The 13,378-nt window shown below is 36.4% G+C and overlaps 1 protein-coding gene across 1 annotated transcript in view; it reads left to right on the forward strand.

Annotated features, from left to right (window-relative positions):
• Positions 1-13,378, forward strand: part of LOC106088176 (trithorax group protein osa) — a 90,525-nt gene that overhangs the window by 50,062 nt on the left and 27,085 nt on the right. Inside the window, exon 2 of the mRNA XM_013253562.2 lies at positions 12,309-12,354. The gene's annotated coding sequence lies outside the window, so the exon portion shown is untranslated. The remainder of the gene's footprint in view (positions 1-12,308; positions 12,355-13,378) is intronic.

The raw sequence follows: 13,378 nt of genomic DNA on the forward strand, positions 1-13,378 counted from the left end.
AAAACGATGCTATATGGCAGCTGCATACAAATTTGTTCAGATTCGGTCCATTCTAAGATGTTGAGGGGTATATACAACTTACTGTAACGGCAAAAATGGAACATCGATTTTTCCAAACTCGGCACGGTTGTTTTTCGAAATTGGGGCAAAAATACGACTTTTATGAACTCAAGATTTTTTATCGTGCGATCGGTATTAAGGCTGTAGAGTGATTTGAACAAACAGACGGACGTACATGTCCAGATCGTCTGTAAATATAAAGACGAACTAGTATGTATACTTTGTATGGTTGAAAAATTAACAATTTGATGTATTGCAAATGGAATAGCAAAATGGTCAAATCTTCAGTGGTGTGTATAGAAACATATAGAGCAATTTTTGTAGAATACTTGGTGGGTTTTGGTCGGGTTTGGTAAGATTTTTCTTAAATTTTGGTAGAAAATAATATTCTTGAGTTCATAAGTAGATATATGATAAACCCATCCCACTGTGTGACTAATTGATCCCCTGGAAGCTTTAATTATTTGTTCGCTTGGTATCTGCTCAATAATATTTTTCAAAAAAATTAATAAAATATACACACGACTTTAGTAGCGAACATGCTAAATTATCTGTCTTGCCAAATTTATTGAATCTATGCCTTGCCCAATTTACAGAACGTCTGTCTTGCTAAGTTTATTGTACGAAAAACAAAAGACTTAAGAAACGAACTTTATTCAATACATCTGACAAATTTTAAATTTGAGTTCTAAAGAGAATTTCCAAGTTATAATGAACGTAGTAAGATTTCACCATTTGTAAGTTTCTAAATAAGAACAATTGAACTAAGAACCATCTCAAAACAGTTTCAATGCTATTTTTAATTTAATCTCCATAAAAAATAAATGATTTTCCACCACGATTTTTATACCCTACGCCACCAATGTGGTACATGGTTTTATAACTTTGTGCATTAGTTTACAACGCTAAGGAGGAGAAGAACTAGACCCAACTATAAGTATACCGATCGGCTTAGAATCACTTCCTGATTCGATTTAGCTAAGTCCGTCTGTCTGTTTGTCCATGTATTCTTGTAATCAAGGTGCAGATAGCATTTGTTGTCCGATTTTCATAAAATTTTACAAGTCCCATATATATCTTTCATCCGATTTGACCTATTAAGGCTGTAGAAGCCACAACTTTTGTCCGATCGTTATCAAATTTGGCATAAAGAGTTTTTTATGACTTCCCAATATATGTGATTCGCTATGTCAATAAAATCGGATCAGATTTAGATATAGCTGCTATATATATCTTTCATCTGATATGCCTTTTAAAGCTGGAGAAGCCACAATTTTGGCCTGATCTTTACCAAATTTGACATGAAGTGCTTTTTTTGGTGTCTTAATATGTGTGTAATATTTCATCAGAATCGGATCAGATTTTGATATAGCTCCCATATATATCTTTATTCCGATATGGTCTTTTAAGGCTGTAGTAGCCACAATTTTGGTCTGATCCTTACAAAATTTAGCATGAGTAGTTTTATTTGTTGTCTCGCGTGTGCGAAATTTCATTAAAATCGGATCAGATTTAGATATAGCTTCCATATATATCATTCAGCCGATATGGCCTTTAACGGCTGTAGTAGCCACAATTTTTTTCTGATCCTTACAAAATTTAGCATAAGTAGTTTTATTTGTTGTCCCAATGCGTGTGCGAAATTTCATTAAAATCGGATCAGATTTAGCTTCCATAGATATCTTTCATCCGATATGGCCTTAACCGGCTGTAGTAGCCACAATTTTGGTCCAATCTTTGCAAAATTTTTAATCGGAGGTTTTATTTAACGTCTTAATACGTGTGCAATATTTTCTGAAAATCAGTTCAGATTTAGATATAGCTTCCATATATATCTTTCATTCGATATGACCTTTTAGGCTGTAGTCGTCATAATTTTGGTTCGATCTTTATTAAATTTAGCGTGAGGTGTTTTATTTAACGTCCTACCACGTGTGCAAAATTTCATTAAAGTCGGTCCAGATTTAGATATATCTCCGATATGGCCACTAAAGTCTGTGGTAGCGCCATTTAAGTCCTATCGAAAAAAATCTTACAAGGTTCTGTTCAGTTTTTCAATAGTCTGACTAGATTTCAACATAGATTTCATGTATTGAAAGTAGTATGTATGTAGGGTATTATTGGTTGCCCAAAAAGTAATTGCGGATTTTTCATATAGTCGGCGTTGACAAATTTTTTCACAGCTTGTGACTCTGTAATTGCATTCTTTCTTCTGTCAGTTATCAGCTGTTACTTTTAGCTTGCTTTAGAAAGAAAGTGTAAAAAAAGTATATTTGATTAAAGTTCATTCCAAGTTTTATTAAAAATGCATTTACTTTCTTTTAAAAAATCCGCAATTACTTTTTGGGCAAATCAAAATAAAGTCGGCTCCACCCGACTTTTGCCTTTCATTACTGGTTTGGTCTGCTTTTTTGGTGTTTTTTAAGATTCTCAGTAAACAGTTAGAAACTTGGCCATTACTAAATACCGGATTTTTATGCAAAATCGAATTTTTGACATACATTACTTTCCTAATGTGGTGGTATTTTGCAATAAATTTTATTTTTGTAAACATAAAATGGCTTCAGAACTTCGATTCTGCGTTCATAAAATACCAACGCATGTAACTCAAATAACTGATGGCAAAATTTCGATTTTGCATAAAAATCCAGACTCTAGCCATTACATATAACCAGAAAACATTTATTCAGTTTTTTTGGAAGAAACTGCATATGAAGCACGCAATAGCCAATTGCCCAAAACTAAAAACAAATTCCATGATGAAATCTACGGATTATGTTTCTTCATCTGAAAATTGAATATATACGAAAAAATGTCTTCACAAAAATCAACAAAAGACTTAAGAAACGAACTCATTATAATTTTCTCCATAAATGTCCCATTCAAATTCCACTGTGCAATTGGCAAAATACGTGCATACAGCACAGCCATTGCCAATGATTACAATTGCATTCGCAAATTGAAATGTTGACAATTTATTTGTTGTTAATTTTGTGTGTGGTATGACTTCAATTTTCTTTGACTCATTTACCAGAGAATTGCAAGAAGACACGCACACACACACACACACACTTACCTGCCAGTACAACATGTTTGTCATTTATTGCTTTGAGCAGGCCGAGATACGATAACCGACACACAGACAGAAACAGAGACACAAAGATATTGTCACATGTCCAATGTGTAATATGTTAGTAGTAGCACATGTCGCGGCAGAAGCATTTGTACACATGTATACATTGCCACATATTGTGGCATGTACAAGTGCATATAACTGCTGCATATCGCTCTTAGGCAGACAGAAGACAGACTAAATGAACGGCTAGCAGCAACTGGTCTTCTGCATTATCATGCAGCACTATATGCCGAAGAAGAAGAAGAAGCAGCAGCAAAACAAAACAAAACAGAGTAAGGTTTGCACTTATTTCTTCAATGGCAGTAGTCGTTGGATGGAGCGAGCTATCGTTCCATCGTGGTTATGCCATGTAAATACATTCGCTTACTACACGCATAGACACAAATAGCCCAAGAAAAGCCAAACGAAGCGTCGACGCTGCAGACAACAACTAACAAACTAGGCAATTGGGTCACAATTTAGGAAAACTCGTTTTAACAGCTCATAAATATTGTATAGCCTGTCACCATCCCCAAGCCAAGAGAGTGAGTGACTGTCTAACAGTCTGATGATTGAATGAAGAAATGAATGAAAATAAACAAAAGCTCTCCCCCACACACCTACCTTTCTCTAAACCGTTTTCAAAGCCGCCCAACTTCACTCTTACTGTTTGGCATTCATGCGTGTTCTGTGGCACATAAAGATGGATTATGCTATCGTAACAGCAACTTACCACTGTAAGAACAATTGCTCATTAAAGTTTGTTCAATGGTTTAATGATATTTTTCTCTTCATCATTTCCTTATGGCCATGTCAGTTTTAGGGCAAATGTCTTAAAAACACTCAAGAGGTACAGAACATTTGGAAGTTTTTCTGCTTTGGTGAATAAGCGCAATTTTGTCAATCATGGCATTTTGCAGATTGACCTATTAACCTAGTTTTTTTGTATAAAATATACCAGTGATTATTCAAACAAAAACAAAAGACTTAAGAAACGAACATGGAATAAGAGCATACAATCTCTACATGTAATCTCATAAGGGTAATTTCCCTAAAAATAAATGTTGGTAGTTACAATCAGACGATAACATCTCAATTAAAGTCTAATGAAAACAAATTATTTTTATTGCAAGAGTTAGGGATCCATCACTTCTTATTGATTCCTATATATTTTTTTGTCAACATTATTTCTATGTGTCTAATCATTGACCTTCAAAACAGAGGGAGCTAAAAACAAGTAAAAAGGCGTTAAGTTCGGCCGGGCCGAACTTTGGATACCCACCACCTCGGGTATATATGTAAACCACCTTTCATACCGAATCTGGACCGATCTGGACCAAATTGACGAAGGATGTCGAAGGGCTTTTCGCAACTCACTGTCCCAAATTTCAGTTAAATCGCATCATTAATGTGGCTTTTATGGGCCTAAGACCCTAAATAGGAGGATCGGTCTATATGGCAGCTATATCCAAATCTGAACCGATCTGGGCCAAATTGACGAAGGATGTAGAAGGGCCTAAGACAACTCACTGTCTCAAATTTCAGTAAAATCGGATAATAAATGTGGCTTCTATGGGCCTAAGACCCTAAATCGGAGGATCGGTCTATATGGCAGCTATATCCAAATCTGAACCGATCTGGGCCAAATTGACGAAGGATGTAGAAGGGCCTAAGACAACTCACTGTCTCAAATTTCAGTAAAGTCGGATAATAAATGTGGCTTCTATGGGCCTAAGACCCTAAATCGGAGGATCGGTCTATATGGCAGCTATATCCAAATCTGGACCGATCTGAGCCAAATTGACGAAGGATGTCGAAGAGCCTAACACAACTCCCTGTCACAAATTTCATCAAAATCGGATACTTAATGTGGCTTTTTTGGGCCTGAGACCCTAAATCAGAGGATCGGTCTATATGGCAGCTATATCCAAATCTGAACCGATCTGGGTCAAATTGACGAGGGATGTCGAGGGGCCCAACATAACTCACTGTCCCAAATTTCAGCAAAATCGCATAATAAATGTGGCTTTTATGGGCCTAAGACCCTAAATCGGATGATCGGTCTATGTGGCAGCTATATCGAAATCTGGACCGATCTGGGCCAAATTGACGAAGGATGTCGAGGGGCCTAACGTAACTCACTGTCCCAAATTTCAGCAAAATCGGATATTAAATGTGGCTTTTATGGGCCTAAGACCCTAAATCGGCGGATCGGTCTATATGGGGGCTATATCAAGATATAGTCCGATATAGCCCATCTTCGAACTTAACCTGCTTATGGACAAAAAAAAAAACTGTGCAAAGTTTCAGCTCAATATCTCTATTTTTGAAGACTGTAGCGTGATTTCAACAGACAGACGGACAGACGGACAGACGGACGGACATGTCTAGATCGTCTTAGATTTTCACGCTGATCAAGAATATATATACTTTATAGGGTCGGAAATGGATATTTCGATGTGTTGCAAACGGAATGACAAAATGAATATACCCCCATCCTTCGGTGGTGGGTATAAAAAGTTTTTTGAATTTTTGAAAAGTTTTGCCTGAAGTTACTTTAAGGGTGCTATAGATTAGAAAAATATGGCATTAGACACAAATTGGGAAATACTGGGTTGCCCAAAAAGTAATTGCGGATTTTTTTTAAAAGAAAGTAAATGCATTTTTAATAAAACTTAGAATGAACTTTAATCAAATGTACTTTTTTTACACTTTTTTTCTAAAGCAAGCTAAAAGTAACAGCTGATAACTGACAGAAGAAAGAATGCAATTACAGAGTCACAAGCAGTGAAAAAATTTGTCAACGCCGACTATATGAAAAATCCGCAATTACTTTTTGGGCAACCCAATATTTATGTCATTACATAAAGCTCTAGTGAGTTGACACTCTGTATATATTAACCTGATTTTCAAGCACGAAAAGTTTCTTTCCCTTCCAAAAACGATTTCCTGGATTTTGGTGATCGTCGTAAAACACACACTTACCTCAAAGACCATGAATATATCCTTAAAGCGATTGCGTCAAATTGACCTCACAGCGGCAAAACATGATAATTAGCTGCACCAAATTTCAACATCGAGATATTCAAAGATAAAAAAAAAAAAACAAGTAAAAGCGTGCTAAGTTCGACCGGGCCGAATCTTATATACCCTCCACCATGGATCGCTTTTGTCGAGTTTTTTTTCCGGCATCTCTTCTTAGGCAAAACAGGATATAAGAAAAGATTTGCTCTGCTATTAGAGCGATATCAATATATGGTCCGGTTTGGACCACAATTAAATTATATGTTTGAGACCTTTGTAAAATGTCAGCCAATTCGAATAAGAATTGCGCCCTTTGGGGGCTCAAGAAATAAAATAGAGACATAGATTTATATGGGAGCTGTATCGGGCTATAGACCGATTCAGACCATAATAAACACATATGTTGATGGTCATGAGAGGATCCGTCGTACAAAAATCGGATAATAATGGCGACCTCTAAAGGCTCAAGAAGTCAAGGTCCCAGATCGGTTTATATGGCAGCTATATCAGGTTATGAACCGATTTGAACCATACTTGGCACAGTTGTTGGATATCATAACAAAACACGTCGTGCAAAATTTCATTCCAATCGGATAAGAATTGCGCACTCTAGAGGCTCAAGAAGTCAAGACTCAAGATCGGTTTATATGGCAGCTATATCAGGTTATGGACCGATTTGAACCATACTTGGCACAGTTGTTGGATATCATAACAAAACACGTCGTGCAAAATTTCATTCTTATCGGATAAGAATTGCGCACTCTAGAGGCTCAAGGAGTCAAGACCCAAGATCGGTTTAAATGGCAGCTATATCAGGTTATGAACCGATTTGAACCATACTTAACACAGTTATTGGATATCATAACAAAACACGTCGTGCAAAATTTCATGCCAATAGGATAAGAACTGCGCACTCTAGAGGCTCAAGAAGTCAAGACCCAAAATCGGTTTATATGGCAGCTATATCAAAACATGGACCGATATGGCCCATTTACAATACCAACCGACCTACACTAATAAGAAGTATTTTTGCAAAATTTCAAGCGGCTAGCTTTACTCCTTCGGAAGTTAGTGTGCTTTCGACAGACAGACGGACGGACAGACGGACGGACATGGCTAGATCGACATTAAATGTCGCGACGATCAAGAATATATATACTTTATGGGGTCTCAGACCAAAATTTCGAGTAGTTACAAACAGAATGACGAAATTAGTATACCCCCCATCCTATGGTGGAGGGTATAAAAAAATCAAAAGGATCATTGTGCAATAGAGGCCTTCACTCAGCGTATAAGAAGATCGGGTACAATCGAACCGTGAAGCAAACATCGATTTTGATCATTACCTCGTTACAGCAAAGGTTCGCACACTTCTAAGCGTAAGCAGAAATGTACTAACTCTCACTGCACAGAAGCCGGAAGTCAGAAAGCAAAAGCAATTTAAAGAAAGCACTTCCCATTCCGATGACAAAGTGGCGCAATGGCAAAGAATTGCACAGTCCATTCGTATTTGGATATCAAAGGCCTTCGCCAAGGAACCCTACCTGTCCTAGACCATGACATTGTCCCAGAGCATAACAAGTAAAAACGTGTCAAGTTCGGCTGGGCCGAATCTTGAGCACCCATCACCATAGATTCCGCTAAAAACTTACTAAAATTGGCTATGACAGAACATTTGCCCCATTAGCCGAACTTAAAAAAGCGTTCCAAAAGCCTCGATCTTCTGCGCACCCTCTAAAATCTCAGACTAAAATTTATCCTTATTTATTCAGTTTCTATTTGAATTATTGCGTAACAATCAAATCGGGAACTGATTGCGGCTTCTTTGGCCTCAAGAATTCATTTCGAGGTATTTAAGGAGGCCTATATCAGTACACTTACAGAAAAAAGTCTGCTGAAAATAGCAACCATTGTCTGCTGACTGTTAGTTGCTATTACAACAGTAGTTCTGCTATTACAGCAGTAGTTTTCCATTTTCAGAACAACAGACCTATTGCTGAAACTCTGTTGTTTGCTGAAAATGGCTGCTGCTTAATTTAGGATTGTTTTTTTAGAAGAAATAAAATGAAAAAGAAGATTTTTGGAAAGCAAATAAGGAAGAAAAGGTTTCGGTCACACACTCACACAAAAGGAAAAACTTTTCTTGCTGCACACATGCATCAAGTAGGTATGAAACACTTGTGCGGCATTTCCTTGTTTAAAATACATTTGCACTGTTGTTCTTCTACATTAATGAACATCAGACATGGATTGTTGTAGTTGTGTTAAAAGGCAAAATATCAGAAAAACCAAACAAAATGGACTTCCTCGCGGACATTAAAAAGTATAATACGTAGATAGACTAAACAATTTTTTTGGCAAATTAGATTTAAGGAATTTTCTTGAATGGCATATTGACCAATCGGCAAATGGTCGTATGTGTCTCTCAAAGGTAGACCAAAACAAATTTTGAAACAGCCAGATATAAGGAGGTTTTTGACATTAAAAAAGGATAATACGTAGATAGACCAAAACATTTTTTGGCAAATTAGATTTAAGGAATTTACTTGAATGGCATATTACCCAATAGGCAAATGGTGGTATGTGTCTTTCAAAGGTAGACCAAAACAAATTTTGGCACAGCCAGATATAAGGAAGTTTTTGAATGAGACCAGTAGGCAAATGAAGATGTGTGTCTCACTGGCTGTTTACATTGCATATGGTTTTTTACACCACGACTGTGGTACAGGGCATTATAACTTAGTGCATTTATTTGTAACACCCAGAAGGTCTATCTCTCGACCCATTGATAAGCATATCGATCGACTCAGAACCACTTTCTGATACGATTTAGCAATGTTCGTCTGTCAGTCTGTCTGCCTTTTCATATAAATTTGTATACAAAGTACAGGTCGCAATTTTAGTCCGATCATCTTCAAATTTTGCACAGGAATGTTTTTCGGCCTAGAGACAAAGCCTATTGAAATTGGAAAAATCGGTTCAGATTTGGATATTGCTCCCATATATGTGTTCATCCGATTTGAACAAATATTGTAATAATGTGATCATTGGAAACCGATTCTATCGAAATTTGGCAGGAGAGATTTTCTGTTGACTCTCGACATTACTGGTGAATTCCATAGAAATCGGCTCAGATATCGCACGATTTTCACTCCTAGAGCCACTGCAAGCGCAGTTATTGCCAAAATTTTGTACAACGCTTTCCTCGTGACTACTAGAGGGTGATTTTTGAAAAACTATAGGAAAGTTTTTCAAAAACATATAAAATTTACAAAAACTGGACCGATCTGAGGCAAATTCAGATTTATACCTTGACAATATATTTTGGGCGACTTAATAATTTTTCCTATACTATTCTTGGTACTATTTGGTACTTTCTTTACAGAAGGGGACATATTTCTGAAATTTAATACGCAATTATTACAAAATTTCATGGTCCTATAAACCGTATAAACTACCTAGGTATTTGGAAATCCTGCACTTAAAAGGGGTATCAAAAAGGAGGATAGCGAAGCGGACCACCGGGATGCTATTTCTTATAATAAAACTGTTCATTGAACGTCTAACAAAGATCTGGCCTAAACAATCATATGCCACTGTACTTGTTTCAACTTTCTTCAGGGAGTAAAAGCACGAAAAAAACTAAAGATTTCCTAGAAGGAATGTTGCTAGAGATGTTATTACAATTTCACTTTTGCGATACGAGCATGCCAATTTGTACATCATTTAGGTGGTTTAGTTTTGGGGTGCTTTGTCTATTGACATGTAACAGGTTTATCTTTATGACAAAAAATAATTTTCAAGCTCTTAACTACAGTTTATTTGAGCATGATATATAAAAGTAGCCTTGGGGGGCTATCGAAGACTAGGATGTCTTGTGAGAGAAGAAATATGTTCACTAGACAATATTCTTGTTGCGGAAAACTCTAAATGCATTTGCATATTTGAGTTTTAATTGCTTATAGAGAAATTTTCAATAAAGAATGGCAACGAACGAGTTTGTGCAACAATTAGGCAGCATTCACTTGTTCATGTTCAATGACAAGAACATAGAGGTGACCAATAAAAAATCATGTGAATTTGTTAACATAAAATTGTAAATTGTTTTATGGAAATTGAAAACGTATAGATTTTTTAAAGAAAATTTAAAAAATTAAAAAAAAAACAAAGTTCAAAAATGTAATAATCAAAATTATGTAAAAAAAACATGTAAAAAGGCGCTAAGTTCGGCCATGCCGAACTTTGGATACCCACCACCTCGGAAATATATGTAAACCACCTTTCATCAAAATTCGGTGGAAATTTCATACCTTATGTCCCATATCAGTTATATCAAAATATGTTCCGATTTGGACCATATACTAAAAGTACACTAGCTATATCTAAAAATAAACCGATCTGAACCATATACGACACGGATGTCGAAAAGCCTAACATAAGTCACTGTGTCAAATTTCAGTGAAATCGGATTATAAATGCGCCTTTTATGGGACCAAGACCTTAAATCGCGATATCGGTCTATATGGCAGCTATATTCAAATCTCGACCGATCTGTGCAAAATTGAATAAGGACTTCGAAGAGCCTAACCAAACTCACTGTCTCAAATTTCAGCGACATCGGACAATAAATGCGTCTTTTATGGCCCCAAAACCTAAAACGTAGATACCGGTCAATATGCCAGCTATATCCAAATCTGAACCGATCTGGGCCAAATTGAAGAAAGATGTCGAAGGGCATAACACAACTCACTGTCCCAAATTTCAGCAAAATCGGATAATAAATGTGGCTTTTATGGGCCTTAGACCCTAAATCGGAGGATCAGTCTATATGGCAGCTATATCCAAATCTGGACCGATCTGAGCCAAATTGACAAAGGATGTCGAAGGGCCTAACGCAACTCACTGTCCCAAATTTCAGCAAAATCGGATAATAAATGTGGCTTTTATGGGCCTTAGACCCTAAATCGGAGGATCGGTCTATATGGCAGCTATATCCAAATCTGGACCGATCTGAGCCAAATTCACGGAGGACGTCGGAGGGCCTAACACAACTCACTGTCTCTAATTGTACCAAAATCGGATAATAAATGTGACTTTTATGGGCCTAATACCCTAAATCGGAGGATCGGTCTATATGGCAGCTATATCCAAATCTGAACCGATCTGAGCCATATTGATGGAGGATGTCGAAGGGCCCAACATAACTCACTGTCCCAAATTTCAGCAAAATCGGATAATAAATGCGCCTTTTATGGGCCTAAGACCCTCAATAGGAGTATCGGTCTATATGGCAGCTATATCCAAATCTGGACCGATCTGAGCCAAATTGACAAAGGATGTCGAAGGGCCTAACACAACTCACTGTCCCAAATTTCAACAAAATCAGATAATAAATGTGGCTTTTATGGGACTTAGATCCTAAATCGGAGGATCGGTCTATATGGGGGCTATATCAAGATATAGTCCGATATAGCCCATGTTCGAACTTTATCTGATTAAGGACAAAAAAAGAATCTGTGCAAAGTTTCAGCTTAATATCTCTATTTTTGAAGACTGTAGCGTGATTTCAACAGACAGACGGACGGACATGTCTAGATCGTCTTAGATTTTTACGCTGATCAAGAATATATATATACTTTAAAGGGTCGAAAATGGATATTTCGATGTGTTGCAAACGGAATGACAAAATGAATATACCCCCATCCTTCGGTGGTGGGTATAAAAACAATAATTTTCAATAAAATAAAATTCGCTTAAAAAGTTTATTTGTATTTTTTATGAGACTGCCACCATTATATGTTTATCTAAGAAATATTTCCTACATTACATGGGCTGCACTTAAGAATACAGCCACTGAAATGTGTAGTTGTAAAGTTGTCGCTCCTAACATATTTCTTGTGAATGTCATTTCCAATATTTCTTTATATGCGAATACATTCTCTTATGCTATTGGATATAAAATACTTTAATGTATGTAAAATTTGTCTTCCTAGCATATTTCTTGTGAAAGTTATTTTCGATATTTTTACATTCCACCGTATTACGATTTTTAACACAAATTTTATTTTTTTACTCATACATATTAATTTTCTTCCTTTTCCTATTTCAGATTTAACACGGCACAATAAGAAAATTGGAATTGTCTAAGATATCAGGTAATTATAAATGAAATGAAATAAATTCCAATTGGTCGCTTCCTATTTCCTCTTTAAAATTTCTCACATATTCCTGAACTTTTGCATGCAACTGTCCGTCTGTCTGTCCGTCTGTCTGTCCCATGCCAACCACCTAACTACCTGGCTACCTACCTTCCTGGCCATCTGACACAGAGACATGACCATGTCGTTTTCCATTCGCTTCACTTATGCGATATTAATGCCGGCTGTCGTTGATTTTTCATTGGGTTTTGATTTGGTGTTGGTGTTGGTAATGGTGGTAGTGGCTTTAATTTTAATTTCCTTTTCGTTTCGCCGACAACTTTCATTTTCATTAATTTATTCATATTCAAGAAAAATTTCTAAGAAATCGCGGATGATGATGATGATGTAACGTATTCTTATTATGTATTTAAGCCTCATGTTATTTAGTTCACATCTCTTTCTTTTTATGACAAGAGCTAAACAAAAGACTTAAGCCACAAACTTTTTTTTCTCTTCATTACAAATTCATACTACTCTTAAAGGGGTTTTTTTTTATATAGCTGACATAGTTATAAAATATGGTTGCATAAATCTGACATTTGAAAGTAAAATGTTGAGTTCTGCAATATTTTATAAGGTCGCTTATAAACTTTATCGCGTTTTAAAGACAATCACAAATTTTGCAAAAATTTCGCACAAGATTCTTTTATAGCATACACCACTACTTGTACCACAGTATTCGTAGGGTAATTTAATTTTGAGGATTTTTTATACCCTCCACCATAGGAACATATATTCTACAATAGATCGTCTTGACATTCTAAACCGATTTAGCCATGTCTGCCAGTCTGTCTGTTGAATGCAGGCAAATTTTCGAAGGAATAAAGCTAGACGCTTGAAATTTAGCATGTATAATGTAGGTCGATTGGGATTGTACATGGGCTATATCAGTCCATATTTTGAATAGCTGCCATATAAACTTTTACCGGAGCGGAGCGGTTTCCAATCTCCAAATATCCTCTTCTTAGAGAACAGATTT

This window comes from Stomoxys calcitrans, chromosome 2 (genome assembly GCF_963082655.1).
Source record: "Stomoxys calcitrans chromosome 2, idStoCalc2.1, whole genome shotgun sequence".
Taxonomy (NCBI): domain Eukaryota; kingdom Metazoa; phylum Arthropoda; class Insecta; order Diptera; family Muscidae; genus Stomoxys; species Stomoxys calcitrans.